This window comes from Lissotriton helveticus, chromosome 4_1, assembly GCF_964261635.1.
Source record: "Lissotriton helveticus chromosome 4_1, aLisHel1.1, whole genome shotgun sequence".
Classification (NCBI taxonomy): domain Eukaryota; kingdom Metazoa; phylum Chordata; class Amphibia; order Caudata; family Salamandridae; genus Lissotriton; species Lissotriton helveticus.
In genome coordinates, this window is record NC_136063.1 from 482,430,312 (window position 1) to 482,439,469 (window position 9,158).

Sequence of the window (9,158 nt, forward strand, 5' to 3'; positions counted from 1 at the left end):
CTGGATTTCCCTGGCTATCTTGCTTTTAAAAATGTATAGGTTTGAAAGGTTTCCTTAGGAGCCAGCAGAGCTCAGTTCCACAATCCACAGCTTGGCACATTAGGAAAAAAGGGTCATTTCCACTGGAAACATGTGATGTGTCGAATTTGCGTTTTGGGCTATTTCCTGCCAAGGGTTCACAATCCACAGCTAGGCACTTTGCTAAAAAAAGATCAATTTTCACAGAAAAAATGTGGTGTATCCAGGTTGCGATTTGGCCTGTTTCCTGTCACGGGGACTATGCCCACCAACACAAGTGTGGTACCATTTTCATCAGGAGACTTTGAGGAATTCAGGGTGTGTAGAAGTTTGTGGATCCATGCAGATTCCAGAACTTTCCATCACAGAATTGTAAGGAAAATGTGTTTATTTTTGAGAGTTTGAGGTTTGCAAGGGATTCTGGATAATAAAACCTGGTAGAAGCACACAAGTCATCCCATTCTGGATTTCACTTAGTTTTCACAAATGTACAGGTTTGCTATGTTTTCAAGGTGCTGGATGCTATGGGGCTCACAAAAAAATATGTCAGTGTCCAGTGGGCTTTTTGCCACCCTGGGGGGAGGCAGATCGGGGGCTATTGTCCCGATATGCCCCCAAGGCGTGCAGAAAGACTATGGCTATTTATTTTGGGGGGTGTGGTCAAAAGTATGCCAATTCTGGGCAGCCCCCACCGCTATGTACAGAAAAGCCAGCATAATCCCTGGTACCTAGTGGGCTCTCTTTCCCCCGGGGCAGATTAGGGGGTATTGCCCCCAACTGCCTAATGGGGGACAGACATTCTGTGGGATTTTTTAGGGGGTTAGGGGCATTGGCATGCCCATTCTGGGCAGCCCCCACCCCTATGTACAAGAAAGCCAGCATATAACCTGGTGCCTAGTGGGCTTTAAGCCCCCCAGGGGGGCAGATTAGGGGCAATTGCCCCCAACTGCCTCCTGGTGGGACAGACATTCGGTGGAATTTTTTAGGGGGTTGTGGGCATTGGCATGCCTATTCTGGGCAGCCCCCACTGCTATGTACAAAAAAGCCAGCATAATCCCTGGTACCTAGTGGGCTCTCTTCCCCCCCGGGGATAGATTAGGGGCTATTGCCCCCAACTGCCTCCTGGGGGACAGACATTCTGTGGGATTTTTTAGGGGGTTAGGGGCATTGGCATGCCCATTCTGGGCAGCCCCCACCCCTATGTACAAGAAAGCCAGCGTAATACCTGGTGCCTAGTGGGCTTTAAGCCCCCCCGGGGGGCAGATTAGGGGAAATTGCCCCCAACTGCCTCCTGGGGGGACAGACATTCTGTGGAATTTTTTGAAGGGGTGCAGGCATTGGCATGCCCATTCTGGGCAGCCCCAACCCCTGAACATTGAAAACAAATATTCCCGGGTGCCTAGTGGGCTTACAGCCCCCCCCCCCGGGGGCAGATAAGGGGCTATTACCCCATCTGCCTCCCAGCAGGGGCAGAAAGACTGAGGCTATATTTTTTGGAGTGGGTGCATTGGCATGCCCATTTTGTGGAGGCACCAGCCCTATGTATAAAAAAATATGAATCCCTGCTGCCTAGTGGGCTTTTCGCCACCCTGGGGGGAGGCAGATCGGGGGCTATTGTCCTGATATGCCCCCAAGGGGTGCAGAAAGACTATGGCTATTTATTTTGGGGGGATGGGCTCATTAGTATGCCTATTCTGGGCAGCCCCCACCGCTATGTACAAAAAAGCCAGCATAATCCCTGGTACCTAGTGGGATCTCTTCCCCCCAGGACAGATTAGGGGGTATTGCCCCCAACTGCCTCCTAAGGGAAAGACATTCTGTGGGATTTTTTTAGGGGGTTGGGGGCATTTGCATGACTATTCTGGGCAGCCCCCACCCCTATTTACAAGAAAAACAGCATAATCTCTACCCCTGGGGGCAGATTAGTGGCTATTGCCCCCAACTGCCTCCTGGGGGACAGACACTCTGTGGAATTTTTTGAGGGGGTGGGGGCATTGTCATGCCCATTCTGGGCAACCCCCACCGCTATGTACAAGAAAACCAGCGTAATACCTGGTACATTGTGGGCTCTAAAACCCCCGGGGGCAGATTAGGGGCTATTGCCCCCAACAGCCTACTGGTTGGACAGACATTCTGTGGAATTTTTTGTGGGGGGTGCGGTCAATGGCATGCCCATTCTGGGCAGCCCTAACCCCTGAACATTGAAAATAAATATTCCCTGGTGCCTAGTGGGCTTACAGCCCACCCCACCCCCCCGGGGCAGATAAGGGGCTTTTACCCCATCTGCCTCCCAGCAGGGGCAGAAAGACTGAGGCTATATTTTTTGGAGTGGGTGCATTGGCATGCCCATTTTGTGGGAGCACCAGCCCTATGTATAAAAAAAATATGAATCCCTGCTGCCTAGTGGGCTTTTCGCCACCCTGGGGGGAGGCAGATCGGGGGCTATTGTCCCGATATGCCCCCAAGGGGTGCAGAAAGACTATGGCTATTTATTTTGGGGGGGATGGGCTTATTAGTATGCCTATTCTGGGCAGCCCCCACCGCTATGTACAAAAAAGCCAGCATAATCCCTGGTACCTAGTGGGCTCTCTTCCCCCCAAGGCAGAATAGGGGCTAATGCCCCCAACTGCCTCCTAGGGGACAGACATTCTGTGGGATTTTTTTAGGGGGTTTATGGCATTGGCATGACCATTCTGGGCAGCCCCCACCCCTATGTACAAGAAAGCCAGCGTAATCCCTGGTGCCTAGTGGGCTCTCTGCCCCCCGGGGGCAGATTAGTGGCTATTGTCCCCAACTGCCTCCTGGGGGACAGACATTCTGTGGAATTTTTTGAGGGGGTTGAGGCATTGGCATGCCCGTTCTGGGCAACCCCCACCACTATGTACAAGAAAGCCAGCGTAATACCTGGTGCCTAGTGGGCTCTAAACCCCCCCAGGGGCAGATTAGGGGATATTGCCCCCAACTACCTACTGGGGGGAAAAGACGTTCTGTGGAATTTTTTGAGGGGGGTGCGGGCAATGGCATGCCCATTCTGGGCAGCCCCAACCCCTGAACATTGAAAATAAATATTCCCTTGTGCCTAGTGGGCTTACAGCCCCCCCGGGGGCAGATAAGGGGCTATTACCCCATCTGCCTCCCAGCAGGGGCAGAAAGACTGAGGCTATATTTTTTGGAGTGGGTGCATTGGCATGCCCATTTTGTGGAGACACCTGCCCTATGTATAAAAAAAAATATGAATCCCTGCTGCCTAGTGGGTTTTCTTTCCACCCGTGGGGCAGATCAGGATGCTACTGCCTCCTGGGGGGGGCACAAACACTTTGCAATTTTTGAGGGATGGGGGAAATGGCATGCCCATTCTGGGCAGCTCCCACCTATGAACTTTGAACAAATTATATTCCATGGTGCCTAGTGGTCTTTCAACCCCCTTGGGAACAGATAAGCGACTATTGCCCCCATCTGCCTCCAGGGGGAAGAAAGACTGTAGAAAATTAGTTTGGGTTGAAGGCAGTGACATGCCCATTCTGGGCAGCCCCTATCCCTACGTACAAAAACAAAATCCTGGTGCCTAGTGTGCTTTCTGGCCCCCTGGGGGCATATCAGGGGCTATTGTCCCCATCTGCCTCCTGGGGGGCAGAAAGACTTTTGCCATTATTAGGGGAAAGGGTGGGGTTATTTGCATGCCCATCATGGGCAGGCCACACCCCTGGCCTATAAAATATATATATTTGGTGTCTAGGGTGCTTTCTGCCCCCTGGGGGGCAGAAACACTGATTTATTATGCCTTTTTTCAGCGGAGCAAAGGTCCTTGCAAAGGGGCCCCCCACCCTAGTGCCTAGTGGGTGAATCCCTGCTTGGAGATTAGTCTCCTGGGGCGATCTCCAAGCTGGGATCTACAAGAGAATGTTACCATTGGAAAGATGAGATACTCCCATTTCCAACTATACTTCTTCCATGTGTTTCGGTGCACAGGGGGTTGAGATAGCCCCACAAGTACCGAAACATTGAAATTAAATTAAGGTTCAATTCCATGTGCACAATCGTCATTAAAATGAAAATAAAGAAATAAGGCTTGGGAGGTTGGGAAATCTCTTCCTCTCCTCCCAAGGCCCAAGAAAAAGAAAATCCCTCTGCTGTTTGCAGAGGGATTTGTGTAGTGTAGTGTAGTGTGTTTTGTGTAGTCCCAGATATGAATCAAAGTAGTATTGAAGCTTAATGTGCCTCCTGCAAAGCGCATCATGTAATATGCAGATGACAGTTTTTTTTAATGTAGCTAGGTAAGTGGGTTACCGCTTTGAAAACAGAGACCATTTTGTTACTTGCAGTTCAAAAATTGTAAGCCGTCTAAATAGCACAGTGAGCTATGCGACCTGCAAAACATTTTAACCCTCACTGACTCTAGCAATGCATCTTGTGCATTGACATACACGCTTCCATGATTTATTGTCAATCTATATGTTATGTAAAGCACTCTGACACCCTGCATTGGGATGAGTGGCACTATAAAAGAAACAAAACAGTGCTATTTGAATAATGTCTGTAAATACTGGGACAGACCGACACATCGCACATTCTTACTGTGCATGCAGTTACATAAAGTGACTGAACAAAGTCAAAAGCTTGCCTCTCTTAAGTACCTGTGAAAAGATAACAAGTTGTGTGTCTTTGTTTCCCCTCCGTCGCATTTGCATTTAAGTGTGAGTTTCCGGGCCACATCCAGCTAGGATACTCAATCGAAACGAGGCCTGATGGCCCCCTAACTTGGCCCTAAGCTCTGGTCCAGCTGGAGGTGAAAATAACAAAGCTCCCACCCGTCTGCACGTTGCTGATTGGAATGAAAAGCAAACAATGTGCAGGTACTGCTGAAGGTGTCATGGTGTTTGAAAATGACACCTGGACAAGTTGAGCATATTTCTGTGGGGCCAACCTTCTTAGCAGGGTGGTGGCGTTCATGCTGTGAGAATAGTGGGTGTACAAAATGTATCCGCCTCTACCCCGGACTTGTGCCCTTGTTGGTATCTTCCAGTGGCTGCATGGTTGTTTCAGTCCGAGTCCTGTCAATTTACAAATAGAAACTGACCTAGACATTTACTGGCACATCTGCTAATGTAACAGATAGTCTGAAACGCTGATTAAGAAACGAATATCTATCTGTACATTATCCTGAGTAGTACTTCTGGCAACATGAATTTACATCACCTTTCAGACTTTGTAGTGTATTATTGTTCAAGGCTATGATTAGTAGACTGAAAGCTCTGACAATTTCTTTTATTCCTAGAAATCAAGGTGTATGGAAGGACAAAGTATCTGATTTTGTATTTACTTCATATATTTTGACTCTTTCATGTATAGATTTTTGCATTGAGATAAGTCACTACTAATATTAAATGTGTTGTTTTTCTTTAATCAGTACATATACTCTAACCAGTGGCATTAAGACAGGTGCCCAGTTAACCCCCCTCACTATCTGTATATTGAATAGAATTGATACACTTACAGTGGTCTCTGATGACTATTTCTGCATAATTTAAGAGTTGCTACTTTGGGCTGGTTTTTGGCTGATACTGGTCTGCATTGGGCTAAATTTGGGCTTATACTTCAGCCACTTTGGGCTTGGGATGGGTCTCAAAATCTGGCCACACTGGAGGGCAGGCATAGGGATAGGAGCCTGGACCTCGTAGGTGAGGCTTCCACTGATGGCCTAGCCCAAATAGGAGTATTGTTTACTGACTGGGCATTACAGGCAGCAGACTTGCACAAGCGGGACGTGACGCCAATCAGGAATGGCGCGGGAGGCGATGTCAAGTGCCCCGGACAAGCCAGCCCAGGGTCCTCAACTCAAGGGTGTTTGGGACCTGAGGCCACATGGGACTCAGTAGTCCTGACCTTGGGCTCACCCGTGGTCCCTGTCACCGCAGGGTCTCTGAGGTGGTGCCGGTCAGCGTGGGTCTCCATAGTAATTATCAGGCATGGGGGCTTCCCAAGCAGCAACAACCACAGTTGTCAGTGCCCCGCAGTTTAAGAGGGCACAATCCTGGGCTATGAATATGTGTGGATGCCAAGAAGAGGTGAACCTTGCATGTTTCGCTGGCCATGACCGCTGGAGCTACGCTAGCATGCAGCCATCTTGGTCACTGTCACAGCCATGCTCTTGAGGTTGTTCTGCACCCACAGCAGGTTGCAGTAAGGGTGGAGTAACGCAGAGACAAAATGACCCACAAACACGGAAGGAGAGGTTTGTTTTCTAGTCCACGGGCGTCTCCCTTTCAGCCCAGGTCAACTCACCACTTCCGGTTCATCTTGTTGTCCCGAAGTCGTTCTTAGTTGCGGGAACCGCATAGTCCACACAGCGGTTGTCAGCCTCAATGTCCTAAATCCCCTGGAACATTTCTGGTGTCGGGAAAAGCATTTTCCGAGGAGCTGCTCATGTCATAACCACGCGTCATGGATTTTCCTGCTTCAGTAAATCCTATGAGAAAAGAATCAACTGAAGTCAAACACATTTAAAGACTCACATGACCAGAATTGTCGTAACACGCTTGCGCTGCTATGTGTCTTGATATACTAGAAAGTAAAATAATACCTATTTTTCTGACTGAAGTTCCCCTCGTTTGTTCATGAGGGCATCTGTATTCTTTTTTACTCCATGAGAAGACTGTGTGTGATGCTTGCAGTCGGTGGTTAATTTACTGAAGTCAAGGAGACAACATATTAGCCTGCATCTGTTTTGCATTTTTTGATTTTACACAAATTTGAATATATACATATGTTGTTCTGATTACTGGTTGTATGTATGATAGATTAATTTTAGGGCTATATATATTTTTTTCCTTTTCCTACATAAAAGGTAAGAATGTTATCATACATTCCTAATTGAATAGAGGAACGTATACCCTATCTTATCTTTATCTGTGCATCTCCTCTTTTGGCTATAGAACTATTCTGACTCCTGAGGGAATACTTATGGGTTATAGTGGAAGAAGGGAGTAAAACAGGGAGTGAAGATAGTTACTTACCTCATTGATACTACACTCTTGCCGTTATAAGGTCTCACTCTTGATCTTTATTACAGGCACACACAATTATTCCATTGGCGACTCCCTGCTACACTGGTCACTCCAAGGGATCCTCTTCAGTTTTCATTCCCTTGTTTCCCCTCTTCGCCGTGTACACTGGTCTTGCTTTGGCCATGTTGGGCATCCTCAGTGGTAAGGGAACGGGGGGACCGGCTCTTCTTGCATCTCGTTCCTGTGGTAACTTCAGGTGAGCCTTGATACATGCACATGTGACACCTCTTATTTCACTGACTGCTTTCACCAGTCTTATTAGAACTTTCTTGTGCTCTTTCTGGGCGAGATCTCCTTACAAATGGAAATGTCATGAGCTGGGCAAAGCTAGATTCTGGTAACTATTTAAATGTTGACTGCACGGAATTTATTTGATTTCATTTGAAATGTTTTAGCGAAGCATGCTCCATCTCCGTAGATAAGAGACCGTAGATAAAGCTTTCTTAGATTCAGAATGTTTCTGATGACATATATGTTCCTCTAAGTGTTTCCTTTTAAGACTAGAGAGAACTGCAGACACCTGATGCAACTTAGCTGAACAAACCATGGGTGTATACATAACATGTAAGAATAATACATTTGTTTGAGATATAGTTCTGTCTAATGAATCAGATTGTTAAGAGACACAAGCTACTGAGATGTAGTACTTCTTTTTAGGCCGAGCCTGGGAAGCGTATGCACTGCTCTGCGAGGCATGCTATACTCAGGTATGGACATGAAGCTCTGCCCAATCTATGCTCATCTTTTCAAGTAGCTCCTGTTACTGCCTTGAGGACTAGACTTTATATTTGTGTGGTTACACTGTATCTTTTTTTTCCTTTTTATTGGCATTTCATAAAGTGTTGCAGGACAAACTTTGAAACTCAGGATTTGAGATTAGTGCACAACACTGTTATTATCGGATTTGTTCAAAAGTTCTTATTATTATTTAGTGGGTGCTCCTTGGGTAATGTCTGTCATCCCCAGACGTCAAAACTAGAACCAGGACAAACTTTGCCATAACAGGATGGCTCAACATCTTAAAATGTCCCTGCATTACAGCTCTCCTATCTCCACAATTCATAGACACAGTTCATTACATTACTACATGTATCTTCACAGATGTATTACATTACAGTTGCACATCAGGGTTATTGAGATATTCAATTAGCCAATTCCAGTAGTTCCTGGGTCGTGTTCTTATAGGCAATTCTTCTTCATATGTTATCAGAGTGTCTTTACAATAAATCATGTCTGTTATCCATTCTTTCACCTTAGGACTCTGTCTACTTCTCCATCCCATTGAGACTCTGCGCTTTGCCACAAGCAATGCCATTACGCAAAATGTACGCTTCATTGCACAGACTTCCGGCAACAATCCCAATAAACAAGTACGTATATTACATTCTATGCGGGAACCTACCAATTCTCCCAACTTATGCACCACTTGCTCCCAATATTCTGCTACCCTTCTACAATACCATGCAAGAGGTATAAAATCTGCTCCCTCAGTCCCACACCTTTGGCATCTAGAGTGCTGGCGAAGCCCAAATCTGTGCAATCTAGCCGGTGTGTGATAGGTTTGATGCAAATATTTGACATGTATCAAGCGCAGGTTACCATTTGGTGACAGTGAACCCGTTATGGACCCAGCTGTAGTCCACTCATCTGCCGTGAGTGGATCAATTAGACATTTGTTCCATTTCTGTAATGCTTTGTCCGTTGTGGCCCCTATCTCTTCCTGCAATGATGTGTATACTCTGGAGACCAGGTGCTTGGGTTCAGGTGATGTAAGGAGCATTTGCAGTGTCAATAGTATTGGTAGTTCGGCGGGGTAGGTCGGGTATAGTGCCTGTATCGCCTTCTGTAGTCTATAGTATGTAAACTTAAAAAAGCAGTGTTTGATTTTGAACATATTCGTGGTCCCCCAAGGTCTTGAACATCCCATCCTGATACAAGTCTCCCATTTTGGCCACCCCCACTCGCTGGAGCAATTCCATTCCCACCTTTTCTTGCATTACCGAGATGTCTGGATGGAAGTGCAGTGGCAACTCTGGTGAATAGAGTGGGAGTTTATTAGTCTTTTGACCTATTCGT